Source organism: Arvicanthis niloticus, chromosome 7 (genome assembly GCF_011762505.2).
Source record: "Arvicanthis niloticus isolate mArvNil1 chromosome 7, mArvNil1.pat.X, whole genome shotgun sequence".
Classification (NCBI taxonomy): Eukaryota; Metazoa; Chordata; class Mammalia; order Rodentia; family Muridae; genus Arvicanthis; species Arvicanthis niloticus.
Genome location: NC_047664.1, coordinates 77,475,337 through 77,499,034, shown reverse-complemented (window position 1 = coordinate 77,499,034; position 23,698 = coordinate 77,475,337). Strand labels below are relative to the sequence as shown.

The window sequence follows — 23,698 nt, the reverse complement described above, 5'->3', positions numbered from 1 at the left end:
AAAAATATAAAATATATGGTTGGAGTATTAAAGGTGCTCCAGGAAGTGAAGTGGAGCTGAATCCTGTGTCCAAGGATATTAAATTGAATTAAGGGAGTAGTGACTTGGGGCAAGATCCCACCTAGTTTAGGTCCTGGCATGGTAGTACAAGCCTTTAATCCCAGGAGGCAAAGACAAGCAGATTTCTGAGTTCAAGGATTGCCTAGAACAGAGCAAGTTGTAGGTGAAGAAAAACTTAAATCCAGGCTTGGTGGATCACACCTTTATTCCCAGTGTTTAGGAGGAGGCATGCAGACCTCTGAGTTCAAAGTCAATCTATGGAGGAAGTTCTAGGAGAGCCAAGCTTGGACAGTGAAGGAGTTGGGAAACAGGGAGCTGATGATGACGTAATAGAACAAGGGGGCCATGTTCCTGCCCTGGTAAGCAGCAGAACTCAAAAGCTTCAACCATGTGGCTCTGGCTTTAGAGTCAAGAGGAGAAAGGGACTATTGGGACAATTGATGCTGGTTAGCTAGAGCTAAGAAATTAGTGGTGATTAAGAAGACACCAGCATCATTGAGGTGAAATCTTCTGGGAGATAGATGTTTTCTGAGAACACAAAGAAGCTGTGTTTCAGAGATAGCCAAGGTTGTGCTTCGTGCTGCAGCTGTACTTGGTACTGTGTAAGAGTCACTCAAGTGGTACTGGTTTTGAAGGCATGAAAGCATCATGAAGAACACCCGAGGCTTGATACTGTGAGAGGCCATGGAAGGCCACTGATGAAGGTGCAGCCTCAGTTGCAGTTGATGGCTCAGGACTGAAGGGGCCATGCAAAGGAGTTGAGACTTCATAAGTTCCATGAAGAGAGCTTATGAGAGGCTATTGGTGAAGCCTATTTGCAGCGCAAGACCACAGTGTACTGGAGATGCCAGTACCATGGGATGATCACCAAGAACAGCAACAGCAGGGGAGTGGATCAACCTGAGCTTAGAGTGCTCCAGAGGGCAGAGCTGGAGAAGTGATGCCAGCCCTTTGGAGGAGCCAAGAAGATCATGTGTGGATCCAAGATAATGAAACAAGAAGCTGTAACATTGAAGTTGCCTTAGAAACTCCAAGATGTTCAAGATGTCAGAGCCATGGGTTATTTGCTGAGGAAAGCTGCTAACAGGGAGTGGAACCAGCCCAGGAGAAAGAAGCTTGTTGTAGTCAACAAAGGTGAAAAAGGAGTTAGAGATCTAAAGATTGCTTTGACATCAGACATGGAGATGTTTGGAGTTTGCCCAGCTGGTTTACTGTCTTGCTTTGGGGATTATAGTTAAGTGATTGGATGAATCTCAAGAGACTTTGAACTTTGTACTTTTCACATTGTTGAGACTGCTATAGACTATGGGGACTTTGGAAGTTGGACTAAATGTATTTTGCATTATGTTATGTTTAGGTATGGCCCCCCATAGACTCATATGTTTGAACAAGCCTATGGGGGCTAGGGAGTGAAATGTGATAGTTTGTATATGCTTGGCCCCATGGGAGTGGCACTATTAGAAGGTGTGGGAGGTGTGGCCCTGTTGGAGTAGGTGTGGCCTTGTTGGAGTAGGTGTGTCACTGTGGGTCACTTAATCCTTAATTAGGATGTAAGACTAACCCTAGCAGCCTGGAAGCCAGTATTCTGCTAGCAGTCTTCAGATGAAGATGTAGAACTCTCAGCTCTGCCTGCACCATGCCTGCCTGGATGCTGCCATGCTCCTGCCTTGATGATAATGGACCGAACCTCTTAACCTATAAGCCAGCCCCAATTAAATGCTGTCATTTATAAGACTTGCCTTGGTCATGGTGTCTGTTCACAGCAGTAAAAGCTTAACTAAGACAATATGTAAATCTATTTGTTGTTATAGGCTCCTCTGCTGTGAACTAAAAGAAAGCCAAGAAAGTAAAGTTCTCATCCCTTACAGCACAGCCAACAATGGCTCACCTCTCCACATGCAGTACAGGAGGAATCAAAGGCAGATTTGTAGTGTGCAATGGAAATCCTGGACTCCTTACCTTAAACAACTTTTTAAATCAATTTTGTGATCCATCAGCTCCCTTGTCTCAGTTTTTGCTCTGGAATCCACTTCATACGTAATCACCTTTAGTCCTTTCTCCCCAGTTTTAAAACCTAAGGGGACTTTCACCGAGGTAGGTCAGGTCAGGTCCACAATCTTGATGATCAGCTCAAGCCACCCCACCCTTGGCAGCCTCAAAGCCTCTTCTGGCAACGAGCCACGATGGCTTCCGTTCAGTTTTTTAAACATGTCTTTCTTTGGGCCTTTGCTTCCTTGTTGCAAATCTTTCCTCCGACTCCTGCCTAGATGACTTCCAATCACATGTAAGGTGAAATATTGGTTCCTACATTATATTTAAACAGTCACTACATAGTTGGTAGGGCTTTTTGTTTTGTTTTTGTTTATTGTTTTTGCAAAACAGGTTTTCTCTGATAACACTGCTGGCTGCCCAAAAACTCGATTTGTAGATCAGGCTGGCCTTAAACTCAGAGATCCCCCTGCCTCTGCCTCAGGAGTGCAGGGATTAAAGGCGTGCGTGCCACCATTCCCAGCTAGTTAGTGCTTTTCTTCACCCCGTGCTTCTTTCACAATACTGATCACTATTGTATTTATTTCAGCAACTGTTTAATATCTATATTAGTAAAAGAAAAGTTCTATAAAGAGCAGAGCTCACTGTAGATACCACTGTGTGGTTCGGATAGAGCCCCTTCCAATCTTCAAAGAAGACCAGTGCTTTGAAAGCTTGGTCCCAGCTGGTGGCATTGTTGGGAAGTGGTTGGGTCATGAGGACGCTCACTTCAACAGGTTAGTCCACTGATGAAGTCACTGAATGGGTTATTAGGAGGTGGGACCTAGTGAGAAACAGATTACTGAGGGCGTGCTTTTAGAGTGTCCTTGGGACTTCCTGGTAACTACAAGGCAAGCAGCTTTCCTCCGCCATGTCCTTCCAAAAGAAGTCGTAGCCATTTGTGATTTCTTCTGAGTGTCCACCAGCATACGTCTGTTCCTGATGGATGTGGTCTCAGTGGTACATACTTTCTATATATTTAGAATGGAAAGACCCGTCACACGACGTCGGTTTCTTTTCTGTTTCCCTTCTAACCTCTCTTGTGCCACATTTTATAGCACAAAAGTTTTAAATTATGTCTGGTTAAGTCTATTGGTTTTTCTCTAAAAGTTGCATGTGCCATCAATCACTGGCATTTGTGGGTGTGGTCGGAATCCTAGCACATGACCTTCAGTTAGTACTTTGGAGTCAGTGTCCAAGGAGACTGTATACTTGCGTGATCTAGACAGATAATTTGTCTGATTCCTTCACCCAGAGGGATCAATTTCACTTCTCAATGAGCTGGGCCTTCCTGATGGAGATGTGAGCAGGGACTTAATGAACCGACAGCATCAGAGTACGCCCATCCCACTCTTGCTGCTCCTAGAAAACGGGTAACCTTTCCATACATCTCATAGAATGAAAGTTTCAAAATTCTATAGTGCTTTACTTTTCTAAGCAGAATCTGTAAATGGTTTATGAAAACGCAGGCAAATACAGCTTAAGCGTCTTATCAGTGGCTGATGGAAGTGTTGACTTAATAAATGCCCGCACTTTTATTGCTTTATGGCACTTGGTCAGATATTAGGAAAAGGTGCTTTTATAATGTTTCCCCTCCCCTCTTATCTCTTGCAGGAAAATCTATTTTTAACTGTATGAAAACAGGATAAGACATTTCATTTCTTTTAAATCCACAGACTGCAGTCCACTATATCATGACACACAAATACTAATGACTTATTGAAATCCTGCCCTGGAACACAATATCAGTCTGCTCTGCGACTCAGAGCGGAAGGCAAAGCAAAGGGTGCATCATGCCTGGGAGATCAGGGAGTTCCCTTGGCTTCTAACTGCTGTGTATTTCCAGCGCTAATCTTCCATCTACATTCTAGCTGTCTCCTGAAACCTTTTCACTTGAACCCACACCATGCATAATTATGTTACACAAAAGCAATCAATATCTACACCATTTTCCAATTTCTGATTCGATTATGGCTTTAGATGCAGTCAGGTCTTGTTCTCTTTTCTTGCTTACTACGAAATCTTATCTATACATTTACCATTCCTCACCAATCCTCTAACTTCACTATGTCCCATACACCTTCCATCTTTCTTCCTCTTCCTCCTCCTCCTCTTCCTCCTCTTCTCCTTCTTCCTACTCTTCTTCCTCCTCCTCTTCTTCCTCCTTTTCCTCCTCCTTCTCTTCCTCCTCCCCCTCTCTTTCTCTCTTTGTCCTTTTGAGCCAGCCATGGTGTCACTTAAGCAACCCTGGTTAGCCTGGAACTGTCTACGTAGCCCAGGCTGAACTTGAACTCTCAGAGATCCACCTGCCCCTGCCTTCTGAGCTCTGAGATCTCATGTGCCACCATGGCTGGCCCTATTTCCCCCTTTGTTTGCAATAATTTTCTAATTGTACCATAGTTTAAGGATTGATGGATTCAGAACACAGTGTGGATGCATCTGCATGGTAGTGTTATTGATAACGGTAACAACAATCTAAATGTTTATGAACTGATAACTGATCAAAAGGAACGTGGTATAGAGCCATAGCATGGGCTACTGTCCAGTCATAAATAGGACTGAAACACTTATTATACAACACGGATGAACCTCGAAGGTCGCATATATACTAGAATTGAGGATATATAGCTAGCTCATCAGGAGAGACCATGACCACTTGGGCTTAATCCCCAGCATGCTAAAATAATAACAAAACAAAAAATTATATGAAAGAAGCTAGTCACAAAGGGACCTGTGTGCTATGATTGGATTTCTGTGATATTCTTGAAAAGGCAAAACTAAAGAAACAGAAAACGCCATTGCCGGAGGCTGAGGAGGAAAGGTGGGGATCTGTGTTGTGGGGGTGGACGGAGTTGTAAAATTAAACAGTGGTGACTGTTGTGTGACACATACTGAAAACAACTGAGTCGAATACTCTAAAGGTGTAGATTTTGGTTAAGTACAGCTCTCAACCCTCATCAAAGCAGCTTGCTTTCTTTCTGCAGACAGGCTACCATGGAGCCCCATGACTGGTCAAACCAGAGAAGTGACACAGGATGTCCGACTGGTTCATCTACAACACACCCCACACCCAAGGCTCAGGGAACATTAGAGAGAGGGGGTGGAAAGATACAAGGGCCAGAAGATGAGGATGGCTTCTGTGAGGCAGTGTCTTCAAGACACTACAGGGATTCTCCAACCATGAAATTTCAACAGCAGGACTGCCCCAACGGGACCTGCATAATGGCAACACCTGTGAACCTGCCAACGCTGACTAGGCCCCACCCCTCCAGATGATTGATGGCGTCCGAGAGAGGGCGAGTGAGTTTTCTCCAGGGACCAGCCCTCTGATAGTCATCCAGTTCCAAACTGTCAGCCCCTAACATGTGTACCTAAGGGCAACACTTCAGAAGGTACATATATGATATATTATACATATGAATGTACATATGTAATACACATGTAAGTAATAATTATAGAAGAGGTTATGAACTTGAGAGGGAGTCAGGCAAGGCACATGAGGAATTGAAGGTAGGAGGGAAAGAATGAAATAATTTAAATATTCATGTAAAACTTATGAGAACTTAGATACTACAGCACAAGTGTGACCTGAACAAACACATACATTGGACTCAGGCAAAAACTAAAAGCCCTTTTCAAAAGGCAATGATAAGAGGGGCTTAGGAGCTGGCTCAGTAAAGTGGTTGCAGCACAAGTCTGAGGACCCGAGTTCAATCCCCCAGAGTCCACATAACAAAAGCAGTCATGCACACCTGTAATACTGGTCCCATGAAGGCTAAAACAGCAGGGCCTTTGAAGCTCCCTGCCTAGCCAGCCTAGACAATCATTGAGCTCCAGGGTCAGTGAGAGATGCTGTTTCAAAAAAAAAAAAAAAAAAAAAGTAAAGAATAATTGAGGGAGACACTTGTTGATCATAGTCTCCAACACATCTGCCCACACCTGCAAACATATGTGTGCACACACATAAACATGTATCTACATACACATGCGCATGCACACAGAGAGTTATTGGTAAGAGAATGAAATGATAAATCATAAACTAGGAGGGCACATTTCCAGTTCCCAAATCTAATTAATTTTGTAGCCCAAATACATTTCAAAGCCCTACATTCAAAAAATAAGAAAATAAATAACCCAACTAAAACTGGGGAAAGACTTGAGCAAACACATCATTAAGGTGCACACAAAAATAAATAAAGATTCTACATACCAGGTGTGACAGAGATGTGGAGGAGGGGTAATTCATATACTGATTTGAGAACACTACTTTGGAAAACACTCTGGTCATTACTTAAAAGGCTAAATATACATCTGCCCTACCATGCAATCTAGTCATCTCCTAGGTATTTTTTTTAAAGATTTATTTACTATGTATGTGAGTTCACCATTGCTCTCTTCACGCACACCAGAAGAGGGCATCAGATCCCATTAATAGATGATTGTGAGCCACCATATGGTTGTGGGAATTGAACTCAGGACCTCTGAAAGAGCAGCTGGTGCTCTTAACTGCTGAGCCATCTCTCCAGCCGTCTCACTCCTTAGAGATTAACTCAAGAGAAATGACAACATATCCAACAGAAGTGACTCGAAGGAGAAGGTGGCAACAGCTTTAAAAGGAAGACAATCCAAACATCCGCCAATAAGTTCCCAGACAGACTAGTATGTCCATATTAATAGAACTCTACATGGCGATAAAAAGAACTGAACTACCGTATATGCAGACGAATTGGTCGCTCTGGGGTATTCAAAATAACACGTGAGTTAAAGAAGGTGCACACAAGAGAGAATGGCTGGTCGGTGCAGACTTACATGATTTCATCTATAATTCTAGAAAACAGAAGCCCATCTTTAGTGGTGGGTGGAATGTTAGAGGTTGCATAAGGTAAGGGATGCAACAGAAGCAAGGGAAGGACTGAGAAGGAGGGTACACATCCCGACTGTTAGACAGTGGGCTCGGTTTCCATTTCTCTCCATGCTTCTAACCTATTATAACTTTTGATTTAACTTGGCAGCATGAATACCTTCTAATGGACCATTCATTCACTCATTCATTCACTTAGTACACAAAATAGAACCTTTTATATTTGCATGCATTTTACAAACAAGCAATTTGATTCATCAATATTTGTTGAGTACTTGAGTCATGTGCTGTGCTGTATGTTGGTCATGGATCATTGGGTGATATTCACTGGCCTGGCCCTGTAGCACTCGGAAAATATCCATGCTGCCATGTTAAATAAGGAGCCAGAATATCAATCAATCAACCAATCAATCCATCCTTGTATAGCTGTGTCTGTGTATCACTCCTTGACTGATGTGAGCTATTTTCTTAAAGATTTATCATCAGTTGAAAATAACTCAAGTTGAAAGCACACTTGATAGCTAAATACCCGTAGCTGATCCTGGTCCTGCCTAGAAGTGTTCAGATCACTTACATAAGCCTACGGATTTATATGTAAAGTCCTGGATACTTCACATGATTAGATGAATTCTGAAAGAGAAAGAAGCAAGTGGTTTACGTGACCTCCACAATATGAAACAGAGACATAAGTGAGCCAGAAGTTGGAGAACCAGCATGGCTCTACTTCTGGAATACAAGGTTAAAAGATCTTGATAGAAAAAGACATGGAAGAGAACCCAGAAGTTTAAGAGCCATTTTCTCTGGGGTCAGCTAGCAGATTTTCTTTCTTTGTTGCTTTTCTCTATTTTCTAGGACTATTGGCCAAATTAAGTTTCTCATCCATCTCTGTATGAATGCCCAAGACACGGCGTTGATGGTAGCTTTGGTGTCCACGCACTCTACGCTTACTGCACACCCAGTGCAGAGTGCCGTATCACACCCTAGCGACACTCATATATGCCCTCGTATTGTCTGTAAGGTTGCACACTCACACCAAGTCAGAGTGGAAAGAGCTGTGTCATGCTCCTTTAGTTTTCTTACTTTCAAATGGCATCGATCATATGAACCATTTGAAACAGTACATGGAAACCTAATGGATATGAGAAGCTGAGCTTAGCCCCCTGGGACAGATCCTCAGATGCAAGAATCCTTCAGAATCACTGTTTGAAGGCTGAGCATGGTGGTGCACACCTTTCATCCCTGTTGTCATCATCATCATCACCATCATCATCACCACCACCATCATCATCACATGCACACACAAAGAAAAGAAACCCTGTTGAAATTGGGCATTGTGTTCCATAGCTATTACCCCAGCCCTTGCCATGACTTCAAGGCCAGCCTGGGCTACAGAGTAAGATGTCTCAAAAACCTCAAAAAAGAAGGTCGCTGTTTGAAAGTCACTCATTATGTAGAAAAAGAAGCTGTGGTAGGGCCACGAGGCGAGAGCATGCAGAGTCACTGCTTCTAATCATGGCTTGATCTTTCCCAGCTCTCCAATGCTGTTCAAACAGGCTTTTCAAAGGGCTCTCCCATAACACAAGCAACGTTTTGTAACCCTGTGTCCCCACACAGGCCAGCAGTGCTCAGAACATCCTGTCAACGGAGTAACTGATACATGCCTGTAATTTGCCCGGAATAAAGCAAGTTGCATACAGAAAAAGCCACCCATACTTCTTAGCGAGGAAGCTAAGGGCCATCTCTGTTTCCATACTCGAGCCTCCTTAGCTGGAGTCAAGGGGCAGAAAGAAGAGTGAGATGTGAAAACTAGGGCTGGAGAGATGGCTCAGTGGTTAAGAGCACTGACTGGTCTTCCAGAGGTCCTGAGTTCAATTCCCAGTAACCACATGGTGGCTCACAGCCATCTGTAATGGGATCTGATGCCCTCTTCTGATGTGTCTGAAGACAGCTATGGTGTACTCACATACATAAAATAAATAATTTGAAAAAAAAAAAAAGATGTGAAAACCAAAGCTATTTAGGGGTGCATAACGAACTTAAACTGTAAAACCGGGAGGAACCCTACATGGAAAGTTCCTACCCACAGCGTTTAATGTGGTGGGCAGATGTGGGGCAAAGTGGACTATTTTAAACCTTAAAGGTAAGATAAAAGACACGGAGAAATATTAAGCAGTAGATTTGTAGAACCCAGACACACATGAAGGAGGTATTTTTATTGCTAAGTTGTCATTTTTGCTCAAAGTTGCATTTCCTGTCATGGTAAAAGCACTTCAGGTTGAGAGGTGAAGTGAGGCATCCAGGGGAGCTCAGAGCCATCCAGAGGCACCCATGGATGGAGAGAAGCTGAAACAAGCCCGTGGGCTTCGTGGGGCACACACCTTATCTCTGGCTCAGTCTATAAAAAGGTCATTTTCCCTAAACTCATAAAGATCTCTGCAGTTCTTATTGATATACATAATATGATTATGAGACTGCATTTGTGTCAGTAAATGTCCACCCTGCTGTACATACAGGGTAGCTTTATTGTAGGTTTTCAGACTGAGAAAAAGGCTTTCTCTCAGTCACACGGTTCTCAGTTCATGAGTTTTCTACTACAAGAAAACACCTATGGGCCAGGTGATGTCAGAACAATGTAAACATGGTTCTTACAGAGGCAGAGACTGCCTCATACATCCTAACACATAATTGTGTTTACTGAGGTTTGCCCTTCCCAGTTCAAGATTAAGGTGGCAGAAAAACTGGTATCGTTGTGGGTGCCCTTCTTCACAGATGAACCGTGATTCATCTAGTCATAGAGAAATAAACTCTGTTCCTCACAAGAAGACAAAGGACAAAAGGCCCCAGAGAGTTTAGTCCAGGTCCTTTGTAACAGTGTGGTTTCCACTCAGAAACGTGGAGCCTGATCTAGTCACCTCCAGTGGGCTCTGTCTTGAACCCTAAGGTTCATGGCTTCTGAAACAAACACATAGAATGAGCCTGAGGCAAGCCACCCTGGCTGGTCTATCCCAGACACCTTGCTTTGCTCACACCTCTGTGTAGTCTCTCATCGATACTGCTGAACTATCAAGGCTGTCTCCCACCACTGAGGAGAACTTTAGCCATGACTTTCAATCATGTGTCATGTCCCCTCTCGTTTTATCCTCAGCACATCTCCATGATATGTACTTTGTCATTTGACATAAAAGGAAACTTCAGCATGGAGATGTTAAATATTGACTTCATATCTCATGGTTAATAAGTAGTAGGGATCAAACAGAAGCCCTGAACTTGGGGATTTTTAGTCTATGACTCTTCTATGACAGTATGAGACCCAAATGTCTCCCATTGTCCTCTGGATCACTCTACAGCCTCAGGGTGGGCTCAGTATTCTTCTCCATCCTCGAGAGTTTTGATGGCCTTTCTAGTGTTGGTAACAGGGCCCACGGAGTTGACTCAGTGGTTAAAGACTTAATTCATAAATATCAGGACCCAAGTTCAGATCTGAAAACCCATGTAAGTGCTGGGGGAGGGCTTCTGGAGGAGAGACACACTTGCCTGTGATTTTAGTCTCCAGTGATGGAGGAGACAAGATCCCAGAGCAAGCTGGCTAGCAAGAATAACCATATGGGCTTGCTCTGGTTTTGACTGAGAGACCTTGCCTCAGGAAATAGCAAAGATAGAAGAGTAATTTGAGACAACTCCTGACATCAGCCTGAGGTCTCTGCATACACATACGAGTGCATGATCATGTACATGAGAAAGAACCCTATTATGGGATATACATATTCCATTCCTCCTCCCATAAGGCGCAGGGACCTATGGGGACGAGGGATGGATTATAAGAGTTGGAGGTGGTAGATAACACCCAAGAAGGAAACAGCATCTCCAGACACAACATGGCCATTGCATACATGGAATCACAACTGTGTTAGCATGAGCTAGACCGGCATGAGCTCCAGGGAGGCAAAATCCCAGAAGAGGGTGGGCAATCCCATTCCTGGCTGGGGAGGAGCTGTTTGTTGTCCTTTTATAGCTGCTAGGAGAGTCAATTTTCTTTAAAGATACGACCCTGGTAGGCTGACCACATGCCAGGATAGGCCTGACTCCCAAGGCTAGCTGAGTAACCCAAAGCTGGATCTGATGGTTACCAATAAGACAACAATAACTCAAAGTTGGGTAGAAAGGGGCAGAATGGTGGTTATGGGAGGAGTTGGTGAGAAAGAATGTGTTTCATAGAATAAAAAAATTGTTTAAAAAGGAAAAAATAAAAACAGCACACAGGGAAAGGGAAAAGTATACATATGTAGCAAAATACTTATTCTGCTACATTGTATTTGCAGTGGAGCTCAGTGATTAGGCAGTAGTAGAGGAGGTAGAGCTGGGAGAGAAAGAGAGGAAGAGGAGGGGAGAAAAAGAGAAATGGGAGGGGAGAAAGAGAGGAAGGGAAGGAGAAGGAGGAGGCTAGCAGCCATGGAGAACCACGGATGGTGGAAAGCTGTCCTGGTTAGCAACTTCTATCAAAAGGTTAGATATTGGGTGACAACTCTAATTGTGTGGGCACCTTGTTGATTGAGCATTTCTAAATATATAAATCCTTTAGATAGTCACTAAGCTTTAAGAGTCTCATTTCTACTGGGTACTGCGAGGATGGCAGATACTGTCTGAGGTTCAGCCGAGCTTTGTGGATGCAGTGTGAAGGATTGGCAGAGCCATCCCCAACACTGGTGTCTCATGGGTACCAGGGCTTGCACATCTAGCTAGCTGGAGTCCCAGACAGAGCCAAGGAGCAGTGGGAACATGGTGGCTGCCTGGGAACAAGCCAGACAGGGCACCGTTTTCTAAATATTTCCTGTTACACACACACACACACACACACACACACACACACACACACACACACACACACACACATTGTGATATATATATCATTCCCATCTGAAAACAACAGATGTCTGGATTGCATATTTTATATTTAATACATTCGTACTAAGCCATACTTGCTTATTCGTTTGTAAACTGTATTGGTTAAATTATCTAATGTTTAATTGTTCATTGTGTTGAGGTCTTGTTTCTGTTTGAAGATCAAATTTCTTTCCAGGAAAGGGTGGTCTCCTATTTACAAATGAACTTGTGACACAGAATAGGTCACCAGCAACACAAGTTCCAGCAATATGTGCTTAGATTTCAACACAGAGCTTAGTAATCACTGAGGATGGGGTCACTGAAATTTGTGGATTATGAGAGTGTCAGTGTTTGAGGTACAAGTTGGGGTACCAGGCTCAGGGCTGGGGTGCAGGGCAGGTGTGCAAGCTCTGAACTTGGTGGGTATTCTCCTTATGTATTTCCTGCTTAAGAAAGAATATTAGCTTCAAGGTTGGGCCTTCACTGAACTACAGGTGGAGGTGACTTAAGTAGTTCCCGAGGGACAGGAAGTGGGAAGGGGAAGGGGAAGGGGAAGGGGAAGGCTAGGATTAAAAAGAGGTAACCAGGAAGATCACTGATGGATTCTGACTTGAAAATAGAAGCCAGTCACCTTTGATAAGGCACTGTGTATGTATGAGGTGCAATATACCCATGACTGACAATGGGAAATACCACTCAGTTCAGAATTTTTTTTTCTCTTCCAGACAGGATGCATCTGTGTAGCCTTGGCTGTCCTGTAACTCACTCTGTAGACCAGGCTAGCCTCAACCTCGGAGCTCTGCTTGCTTCTGCCTCTAGCATGCTGGGATTAAAGGCGGGCACCTCCACCACCCATCCCACATAATTATCGTTAAGAGTCTGTACCGCTTTTGTTTTTGTACATAAAGTTTTATCAGAACATGGACACACCTATTTGTGTAAGTGGTAACTCCGGATGCTTATGTCCTACAAATCGCCCCAGAGTCTCTGCTGAGTCCGCGAATCATTCAAAGCTAGGAGTTTTGTGGTCTTTACTAAAGCTGGCAGCTCTCTGCTGCAAGCGTGCTTTTCATAAGCCAGCCACAAAGGAAAAACAAGGCCAGAAGCTATTAGTCGATGCATAAAGGCCAAGAAGTTTCCTTTGTCAGTGAAGACACTGAACAATTCTGTCCAAGAGGGTCTGTCTGTGAAGCTGGGATTCTCTTCCTCGTTCTTGTGGCCTGGCTCTGAATTTATCAAGCCCTTAAGCACCAAGTCTGGCTATGATTATCCCCTAAGCTCATCTGCAGAAGAAATTCAATGGGTAGACAAAGGGAATGAGTGGTTTATATAACTACGGGAAGTCACTACTATTATTGTCTGGTTGAACAGGAAGAGAGTCACAGGTTCTTTTTTCAGTGCTGTAGACTAAACCCAGGGCCTGTGCATGCTAGGCAAGTGTTCTAGCACTAAGATACATACCCAGCTCTAGCTAACGGGGCCTTGGGGAAGTGACTAGATTATAAAGGACTTGATTTCATCAACTGATTAATCCACTGAGGATTCAAAAGTTGATCAAGTTATTGGGAGGTGGGGCCTGATTGGCAGACGTGGGTCCTTAGAGGATCCCATGAGCTGACCCCCTTCCATCCCCCTCTTCTTCCTGGATGTTATGTGAGCATATCCAGTGCATTACAGCCTTTCTGGCACGAGGTTCTGCTTTCTCTCAGTAACAGATCCAGCCAATGCTGGGTCAAAACCTCTGAAATTGCAAGCCAAAATGGATCATTCCATTTTTAAGGATTATTTCTCTCAGGTAAATTGTTTCTGCCACAGACACAAAAGTCACAACTGACACAACCACCCACACTATGAACCGTGGTTAATGGGAAGCTTTAAAACTATAGGAAGCTTTAAAACTCTTCTTAACCTAGAGTGTAAAGAACAGTCTTAGTATTTTGCTGACTCAAAATCATCACAATAAAATGTAGTGTACCATACGCTTCTGAGGCCATTAAAGGATGAAGGCTAATTGAACAGGCTAAAGAGCCAAGAGTACAGGTTTTTTTTTTTTTTTTTTTTTTTTTTTTTTTTTTATCTGTGATTCTCTCCTCTCCTCCTCAGGAGCCAATATGCAGTGGGATACCAGAAGCAAAAGGATCTAAAGCAAGCAACAGAACTCATATCCAAACCGCTAGATTCTCCTCAAATGCCCATTTAATGGGATGGCTTGATCTAATTTAATTCTTCAATCATTAAATATCCACAATATGCCTCTGTAGAGCCAGTTATAGTGTTAGTTTCAGTAAATCAACAATCGCCATCATTAACAATGGTCTCTACCTTTCTGTTTTATCTGTGTGTATATGTGGCTGTGTGTGCATGCACACACATGGGCATGCATTTGCTACAAGCATGTAGGGAGGTCAGAGGATAACTTTGGAGAGTTGGTTTTCTCCTTCTGTCACGGGTCCCTGGATTGAATTTAATTGGGCCATCTTGCTGGATGAGCTTCTTCTCTTCATAAACAAGATACTAATGCTATGTGATTGCATGCACACCAGGCTCACCCAGGTAGCTTCATGTAGAGCCACTTTGCTGTCTGAATACTACCTCACAAAGCCCAGTATTTCGTCTTGTAGGGCTCAGCTCACACTCGTCCTTTGGTTGATGATAATACAGAACATTAGTTGAATGGACAAGGAAGGAGTTATGAGTAGTCAGAAAACAACTTCCCCTAGCCAGGATATGGCCATTGGCACTAGCTTGGAGAGGTGGTTTCAGAAAGTGAGTATCAGCTAAAACTGGGGACATCCTTGTATTACACAGTATATTTTATAGACACGTTTCATAACTTGTAATATTCTGATCAGGACGTACTCCCCGTCCAGAAAGATTTCAAGTTGTCTGTACACATTTCCCTACTTTACAAATTTGTCACTCCCATCTCAGTACCCCAATGATGGACTAAAGAAAGGACAGAGGGCATTTACCTAACCAAGAGCACATCTTTTTTCCTTGTAAGAAGATTGTCTTGAGACTCAAATTCAAGCATAATGTACAGTAAAAGCTATGGAGGAGGAAAAAGAGGAGGAGGAAGAAGAGGAAGAAGAGGAGAAAGAAGAAGAGGAAGAGGAAGAGGAGGAAGAAGAGGAGGAGGAAGAGGAAGAAGAGGGGGAGGAAGAGGAGGAGGAAGAGGAGGAGGAAGAGGAAGAAGAGGGGGAGGAAGAAGAGGAGGAAGAGGAAGAGGAGGAAGAGGAGGAAGAGGAGGAAGAGAAAGAGGAGGAGGAAGATGAGGAGGAAGAGGAAGAGGAAGAAGAGGAGGAGGAGAAATCAAGTCCAAGGCAGATGCTGATGGAAGTGGTGGCCAGAACTCAGGAGTCTGAGATAAGAGAATCACTTGAAGCCAGGAGTGGAAGACCAGCCTAGGCAATTGAAACATACATGAATGACCAGCCTAGCAAGACCCTGTTTCAACAGTGGGAAAACGGGGAGAGTTTCAAGATGAAGAAAACATAGAAGAAATATTAAGAAGATGCCTGTATTTCAGACATTACCTATGAAATGAAAAGATGTGTATTTTATGTCCTTACAGGAATAAGAGCATGAGCCAGTTGTGGTGGCTGGTGGTAATCCCAGCACATGGAGGTAATCCCAGCACATGGAAGGCTGGGTCATGAGTTCAAGGACAATCTGGGTCATAGAGTAACACCCTGATTCTAGAAATAATACAACAACAACAACAATGACACAAAGACCCTTAGGAGGAGACTGAGGGGATGGCCTGAAGCTTGAAAGCCCACGACACCCAATCTCTATCTGACCTGACGCCAACTAAGGACACATGGTCCCATCCCACAGCAAGGGAGAAGTAAAATGTTGGCTGACCTGGGTTTAAACCTATAGTAAATCTATAGTAAACTGCTACTAGTAACTGAAAACATGTATGTTTGAGCCAGGATTATAGGCTTAGTTAACACAACCAAAATAAATTAGATGTGTAAAAGACTGAATCACACTGGATTAAGCCTTCAGTATTTGCCGGCACTGTGTAGAAAGCTCAAGAGGGTTTAACTGGAAAGTTACCACAACAGAGAAGAAGTTAGTGGGTGTGATGGGGTATGAATTGGTGGCTTTAGTGGGTCAGATGGGGTATGAATTGATGGCTTCTACAAACAACCAACAGGAAATTATCATGGAAGAAAAGACCTCAATGATTGTGCCACCCAACAGAATCAAACAGATTAATAGAAACATGAGAAAATTTCAAGACAGCCAGCTCCTGGTGGGATTGCCCACCATCTCAACACACAGACGGTCGAGGTGGAGAGCTGCTTACACAAGTTCAAAACCAACACATGCAAATCAACCAACACATGAACTATCAAATGCCTGGTCTTTAGTAAAAGAAGTTTTGAAGACTATAAACATCTTACTCTTCTTAAGATGGGAGTAAAATTTAATTCAAATTAAAATAATAGTAAGTTCTTATAAGAAAAAGTAGGGGAAACCACCTGTTTTAGTTAGGGTTTCATTGCTTTGAAGAGACACCATGTCCAAGGCAACTCTTATAAAGGCAAATATTTAATTGGGGCTGGCTTACAGGTTCAGAAGTTCAGTCCATTATCACCATGGCAGGAAACATGGCAGTGTGCAGGCAGACATGGTGCTGGAGGAGCCAAGAGTTCTGCATCTTGGTCCAAAGGTAGCAGAAGGAGACTGTCATCTGCACCAGGCAGAGCCTGGGTATAGGAGGCCTCAAAGCCCGCCTACACAGTGACACACTGTCTACAACAAGGCCACACCATCTCCTATTTAATAGTGCCACTCTCTATGGCCAAGTGTTCAAATACATGAATCTGTGGGGGCCAAACCTGTTCAAACCACCAAACCACCCTACCAGAAACTAGGATGCTTTATAAACGCCAATAATTAAAACAATATGAAAAGTTAGAAAAATAGGCAGATTAATGGAATACAACATAAAGTCCAGAAAATAGACTGAGGACACTGGTAAACTAGTAAGTGATAAAAATGGCATCTTCAATCATCAGTTAGATTCCTGAACAAATGGGAGAGCTGGAGGACACAGACACACATACAAACATACACATGCACACAGGCACACACACACAGACACTCATACACACACATGCAAGAAAACATGAGGTAACCTACCTAGTATTACTTGTCCCAAGATGGAAGACCACATTACCAATAAGCCAGTGACATATATATATATATATATATATATATATATATATATATATTATTTATATATATCTGATAGCACCTAAATCACTGCCAAATACATAGGGCAGAGGAACATATAAACCACTACACAGATGGACAACTAGCAAAACTCAGGCTGTACGTGGGCCAACAGAACTTATAATCTGTTAGGCCCAACTTATGGTATTATACAGAAAAAGGAAAAGGAGACAGAGGGCAGACTTCTGGACAGTTCTGGCGCTCACTAAAAAGCAAACACACCTCATACCAATTTTTCTCCTCCCCATTGATAACCCTGTTTTTAGTTTTACATACTTTTTTCCCTAGAGATTTTTAAAACTAATTTACAAGGCAATACCAATCCACGTGTGTACAGGACATGCTGATCTTGCTGCCTTTCCCTGGAGTCCTGCAGCTGCACATTCCTGACCACAGCCTTGCACCCTCTCAGCCACCCCCACCGGGCTGCAGACAGAAACTGGTGAGGTCACAACACTCAGCCTCTCCTCTTACCTACAGGATCAAGTGCAACTCCCCCTCAGGGTACAACACCCAGTTTCCTCATGAGTTAGCTCTAACCTGCAGCCTTCCAGGGGTCTGGGTACTACCCTTAGAACAATCCCTACACCAGGCATGCTGGATTAACAGCTAGATTTCCTAAGATGCAAAGTGCTTGCTTTCTTCTTTGTCCAATGCTATCGCTTTGCCTGGAATTTCTTTTCAGCCCTTGTTTACTGTTTTGTTTTCTATCTGTCCTTCATGGAGAGTTATACATCCTTTCAGAAGCCTGCCCTCAGCTCCCATAGGCAACCTACCATGGGCCACTCTTCCCAGTCCCCTCCCCAAGGGTCATGTTCTAAGAATGAGATTTCAAAACTAATAGTAAAAGCCAAGATTGGGGTGTGGTAGCCGTCCAGAGAAACACACTTATCCGTTTATCTTCATCCCTCATGGTCTCTGACATGAGCATCTGGTGTTGTTTACTCTCCACACCAAGAGCTCCCCTGAGGCCTGTCTCCTCCTTCCAACAGGGTTCATCGGGCTCACTCCAAGTAAAAAGGATATGCCCTTCGGTGTGTGTGCTGTCTAACCCCCACTGTGTTTCACACAGTGACGCTTGCATTTGGAGAGCCAGGAATTGGCCACAGTAGCAAAGGCTTGAAGTCCCTGTGTGTCTTTCTATCTAGACTCCTACATTCACCTCCCAGGAAGCAAAGGAGTTCTGTCTTCTCAGTTGTTGTTGTGTGAATGAAGCTGTCTCTGAGCTTATGGGGACGTTATCTGTCCCTAGAAATACACTTTATCAAGTGACTGTGACACAGGTGTCTGCTGGTCAAAGTGTGGACAAGTGTGTAATTAGTCTCCTAGTCCAGCACCCCACATGTATGCCTAGAGGTGGGTGGTGGGGTCCTTTAATCTGCTCCCCACTTTTCCTCTTTCAGTCACAAATAATCTCCTCTGTCTTTTCTTGAATTTCTTTCAACAGCTCCTCATATTTCCTTCTTGGTGTGCCTGGCACTCACTCCTGTTTGCACAGGAGAAAACAGACTGACCTTTACCCGACGCCTTTTACAACTTTTTTACACTTGAGTACTGACCTACTACTGAATATCTGTCACCCTTATACCTACTGGGCAATCCTGCCCTTGCAGGACTGTGGGCTGCACATACCTGAGCTCAATACCCACACTGCACAGTCAAGAGGCGTCCACCTGTCCGTTACCACATTAATTGACTGAGGAACCTTGGCCACGGCCTGTTCCCTAACATTCAGCTCATGGCTACGGCCACCACACTGAGCTGCCTCCTCTTTCCTGACACTTGCTTCTGACTTGATCTCAGACACTGCTTTCATGTCTGGTCCCCGGAGCCCTCAAATAAAGAAGTTTTCTAATCCAGGAGGCCTTCTCGATTCATCTTCACCCTCCCTCTTGCAACGGAGAGCAGAGATGGCAGGAAGACCCCTGTTACTCACCTACCACTCAGAGGGTTCAGAAGTACTTACTCCACCATCAGCTTTCATATTGTCTCATGTTCAGGATGCTGTATTCAGGGCAATCAAGGTTAAAAGGTAGGCCAGGCTCCACTGCAAGGACTTGGCCAAATACCAGCAAGGGTGGCCGATTCATTGTTCTGCCTTATAGCCCAAAATAAATGAAAGGGACAATACCATTATGAAATGGTCTTGAGATTCCGCATACATTTTTATTCAAAAGCTTTGTAGGGCACAAATTATTGATGGCTGCTATAAGAAGAGAAATCTCGAATATTCAAATGAACACCAGTCATGGGGTTGACCTGCATCTCCCTTAAGCCCAGCAAAAAGATGTATTAGACTTTGCACATTTAAACTCTGATTGTGACTTTATATGGAGACAGGGTCATTATAACAGCTATCAAGTTAAAATGTGGTCATTCAGGTAGGCTGTAATCCAATATAACTTATGCCCTTGTAAAAAGACGGAATTTGGACTCAGGCACAAATGGAGGAAGATAATCTGAGCACCTAAGGAGAGTATTGTGTTCGAGCCAAGAACACCTGCTGCTGGAAAGCTGAAGCCCGGGAAGAGGCTGAAGTTGACTCTCCCTCACAGAACTCAGAAGGAATCAATGCTTCTGACACCTCGGTTTCCAACCTCTAGCCTCCAGAACTGACAGACAGCTGATTTCTGCTGCGTAAGCAGCCCAGTGTGTGGCACTTAAGTTACAGCACCCTAGGAAACGAGCACAGTGGATGAACAGAGTCTCCAGTAGCCTCCAGCCAGCAGTGCCAGGGACTCACTCCTGATTAAGAGGGACTGTGCCTCTGTTAAAAGGGAAAGAATGATCTTGCTTACTGCAAATACATGTGAAGAGCTCATTCACTTCAGAATCATTTTGTTGTTGTTGTTCATGGAAAAACCAATTTAAATGACAAGTACTCTTTTGCCAAGCTAGGGTATAGAAAGTAGATAGCCATGGGTGCATACGTCACAGACACAGACACAGACACAGACACAGACACAGACACAGACACAGACACAGACACAGACACAGACATACACACACACACACACACACACACACACACACACAGAGAGAGAGAGAGAGAGAGAGAGAGAGAGAGAGAGAGAGAGAGAGAGAGAGAATGAATAGTTCTCTGTTGTTAGGTCTTGAATAGGTTGCAAGTTCCCATAGTTGCTGATTCTCGTCAGCTTAGCAGATGAGATTAGAACAGCTGCTTCTTCCATACACAGCATTGTCTTAAAAAGATGCTCAGAGTGAATTACAATTAGATTACAGAGCTGTCAAAGAGGGTCATAATTATAGCATTTATTCACCACATTTACAAGGCAGATGCATACAAAAGGGAATGGAAGCCGAAGGTAAGGCAAGAAAGCCACATCACTTACCTCAGCAGGAAGTCTGACAGAGGGGAGAGGGGAAGCTCCTCAGTCGCCCCCTCACCATCAACAGCTAGGCTTTCTGTCCAGGAGCTAGAGGACAAGATCTGGTGGCAACTCCTCTCCTTCACAGTTGGAAGAGGAGAGCCAGCAAGGTTGCCATGACTCACCCACAGCTACAGACAAGCAAGGGAGGAGCTGAGGCCAAACCAAGAGCAAGGCGGCTCCTGCCAGGATGGCCAAGCTCGGCCCCTAGATTTGGTCTCATCTATAAGAGCATATTAATTTACCCAGCAGCTGTTTGTCACGCAGCTCCCAGGAAGCTTGGAAACCGTCTCACTTCTGCTAAATGGCAAAGACAAGAGAAGAGTTCTCACGGCCAGTTATGCCGGTCAACTCCCTTACTAATCAATAATGCATTTAGCACCACAGGAGGAGCGGCAGAACCCACTCAGCCCCTCCAATCTCGGTATCCCACAGATAAATTGAAGATGGTAATGTTTATGCAGTGAGCGATCTCCTTGAAGGATAATGACTTCAACAGCTAGCCAGACTCCCATCCGTGGAGCCAATGAAGCAACAGATACCTACTGTGCTCCTTGTATACATCAGATGCTGTGCTAGAGGTCTGATGTAGATTTGTTTCCCAAGAGCTCACAGTTCTTTTGAAAAGGTAGAGCACACAGAAAGAGAAAGTAACACCCCACCCCCACACAAAGATAGCTAGTTCAGTTATACATGTAAGTGCAGAAGACTTAATGTTCATGTGCCTCCCAAACTCATAGGTTAAAATCCCAGCCCAAGTCCATGTCCATATAATGGTATTAAAAGCTGGAGCTTTGTGTAGGCGATTCTGTGGAGGGAACATTACAAGAAGGGCCAGAGAGAGATTCCCTCATCTACTTCAGCATGCGAGGTTACAATAAAGAGACATCTCCATGAGGAAGGGGGTTCTTTTCAGAAGTGGCATATGTTAGCACCCTTATCTTTAACTTAGCCTCCAGAAGTTGGAGAAATAAACAAGACACCAGCTTATGATGTCTTTTTATAGCCATCTAAGTGGTCTAAGAGAGGAAGTTACACAGGGAGGAAGCTGCCAGGTTCTATCTAGTGTCTTACCCCTTCCTTCCTAAATGGGACTATGTATAGTGTGTTCTGTTTGTTTGTTTGTTTTAATCATCTTCAGGTTTACCTGTTTTCTTTCTCTTAAAAATACACCCTACTACCCCATTCAATTATCTTTCCTTACTATTAGCCAGTGGTATTTCCATCACAAAAACTTCCTCTCCCAGAACATCAAGAAAAGATGCAACTCCATCTCCTAATTTAAAGTATTGCTTAGGAACGAATCTCTGGGGGAAAAGAAAAACATCTCTACCAGTGTCACCTTGACTGCAGGGTTTTCCCTCAATTTAGAGGAGAAAACATGACATTCTTCTTCTCTCTGTGCCCTGGGCAGACAGTACTTATCTATTCTAGGCTGTGTCCCTTGCTTATTGTCATATGTGCCCCGCCATGTGCCCTGCCTTGTGCATCGCCCTCTCCCCATAACCCACCTAACACAGTATCACAGGCAACTGGAAGATTCCCAAAACCGACTGTGACGTGGAAGTTATTCGAATTTAAGGTCAGATTTTGGTTCTAACTAGGAAAGTAACTGCATCATTCATACTTACTGCTCTGGATTAAAAATGTGATGGGCAGAATCTGATCTCAGAGATAACTGTGCCCGGGACTGACAGCTGCCCTCCAGTGTCCTTCCATCCATCCACTCTTGCTTTCCTCAGGGGAGCTGAGCTCTGCCCTGTGACTAGGTACCCTACTGTGCCTTACAAAGTTCACCGCTGAGTTGAAGCTCATGCAATACTAAACAAATCCAGAAGATGTGCTCAAAGGGAAGGCAGGGGTTGTTATTCATCCCTTCCCTCCATCTGGCTGCCTCAAACATGGTCATGGTTAGCAGCCACCTGGAACTACACAGGTATGTCCCATGAAGGAGAGCTATTACATTGCCTGTGAGCCATCACTCCTGAGCTGTTAGAAGAGACAGAAAGTTCTATGCTTTTTATATTAAAGGTTTTTTGGGGGTGGAGTGGGGAGCAAATTTCCCGGCTCTTTATGGCCAGGTTTATTAACTAAAAGATAAATCTGAGTTGTATTTTCGCTGACTTAAGAGATCCCATTCTTTTGTCAGAAAACAACAGCACAGAAGAGTTCAATGACATTTCCAAATTTAACAACAACAAAAACAAAACCTTTTTTTTTTTTTTTTTTTTTTTTTTTTTTTTTTTTTAGACAGCCTTAGATATTTTTAGTGGTGAGAATGTCACGTTTCTATAGGGTGTAGAGATATACACGCACCCTTATCATATGATATCTTTGCACATCTACCTATTCACAAACAAGCTCTAAATTCATAGGGACAAACTGGGCAGGAGGATTACCAAGTCTTTCTCAAAACCACAGGCTCAAGATTTGTGCCATCAGAAATAGCAGACAAACCTGAGGATCTAGACAAGTAGATAAGAGTGAGCCCAGTTTAATATAAGAGTGAGTGGACTTTTAAAGTCCCAGCCCAACATGAATACATGTACACACACACACACACACACACACACACACACACACACACACACACGCTTGTAGTCAAGTTTCTTAAACAGCTTAAGACAATTTAGGACTGAGAAGATAGCTCAGTTGGTTAAATGCCTGCTGTACAAACATGAGGACCCAAGTTCAGATCCCCAGAACCCAAGTAAAAAGCCAGATGTGATGGTGTGCATCCATAACTCCAACACGGTGGGGGGGGGGGTAGGGACAGAGATAAGAATATCCCTGAAGCTCATTGGCTGGCCAGCCTTGCCTAATTGATGAGCTTTGGGTTCAATGAGACACACTGTTTTGTAGTGACAATTTTGGACTTTTGGCTTCTTTAAAAAACACAGAAATATTATAAGAATGTGTTTTCATCTTAATCCCAGGTGTGGTGGGATATGGGCTGCTTCAGATTGTCCACAGCAGCTGACTATGATTTGCCTTGAGCTTTGGTAGGGGCGTGATTTTGCCAGCTGCAGATGTTTCTACGATTGTGTGATGTTTGGAATTCTGGAACTTTTCAGAGGGTATAGAAATGCTAGGGCCCTGAGAGCTTGCCTGTTGTTGTCGGATGCTGTTAGTTGAGGATTCTTAAGTAGCCATACACAAAGAAGAAATAACAACAAGAAGAAATTAGATATCCTGATGGCCAAGATCAAACTTGCCCCAAGGAACTTGA

The 23,698-nt window shown here is 43.7% G+C and overlaps 1 protein-coding gene across 11 annotated transcripts in view; it reads right to left on the bottom strand.

The window, feature by feature from the left end:
- The window catches only part of Cracd (capping protein inhibiting regulator of actin dynamics), a 219,521-nt gene that overhangs the window by 68,212 nt on the left and 127,611 nt on the right, over positions 1-23,698 (bottom strand). The window contains exon 1 of one of the 11 annotated variants that reach the window (XM_076938685.1): positions 20,434-20,587. The exons of the other annotated variants lie outside the window; for them this stretch is intronic. The gene's annotated coding sequence lies outside the window, so the exon portion shown is untranslated. Of the gene's footprint in view, positions 1-20,433; positions 20,588-23,698 lie in introns of those variants that run through there. 11 annotated transcript variants of the gene reach the window in all.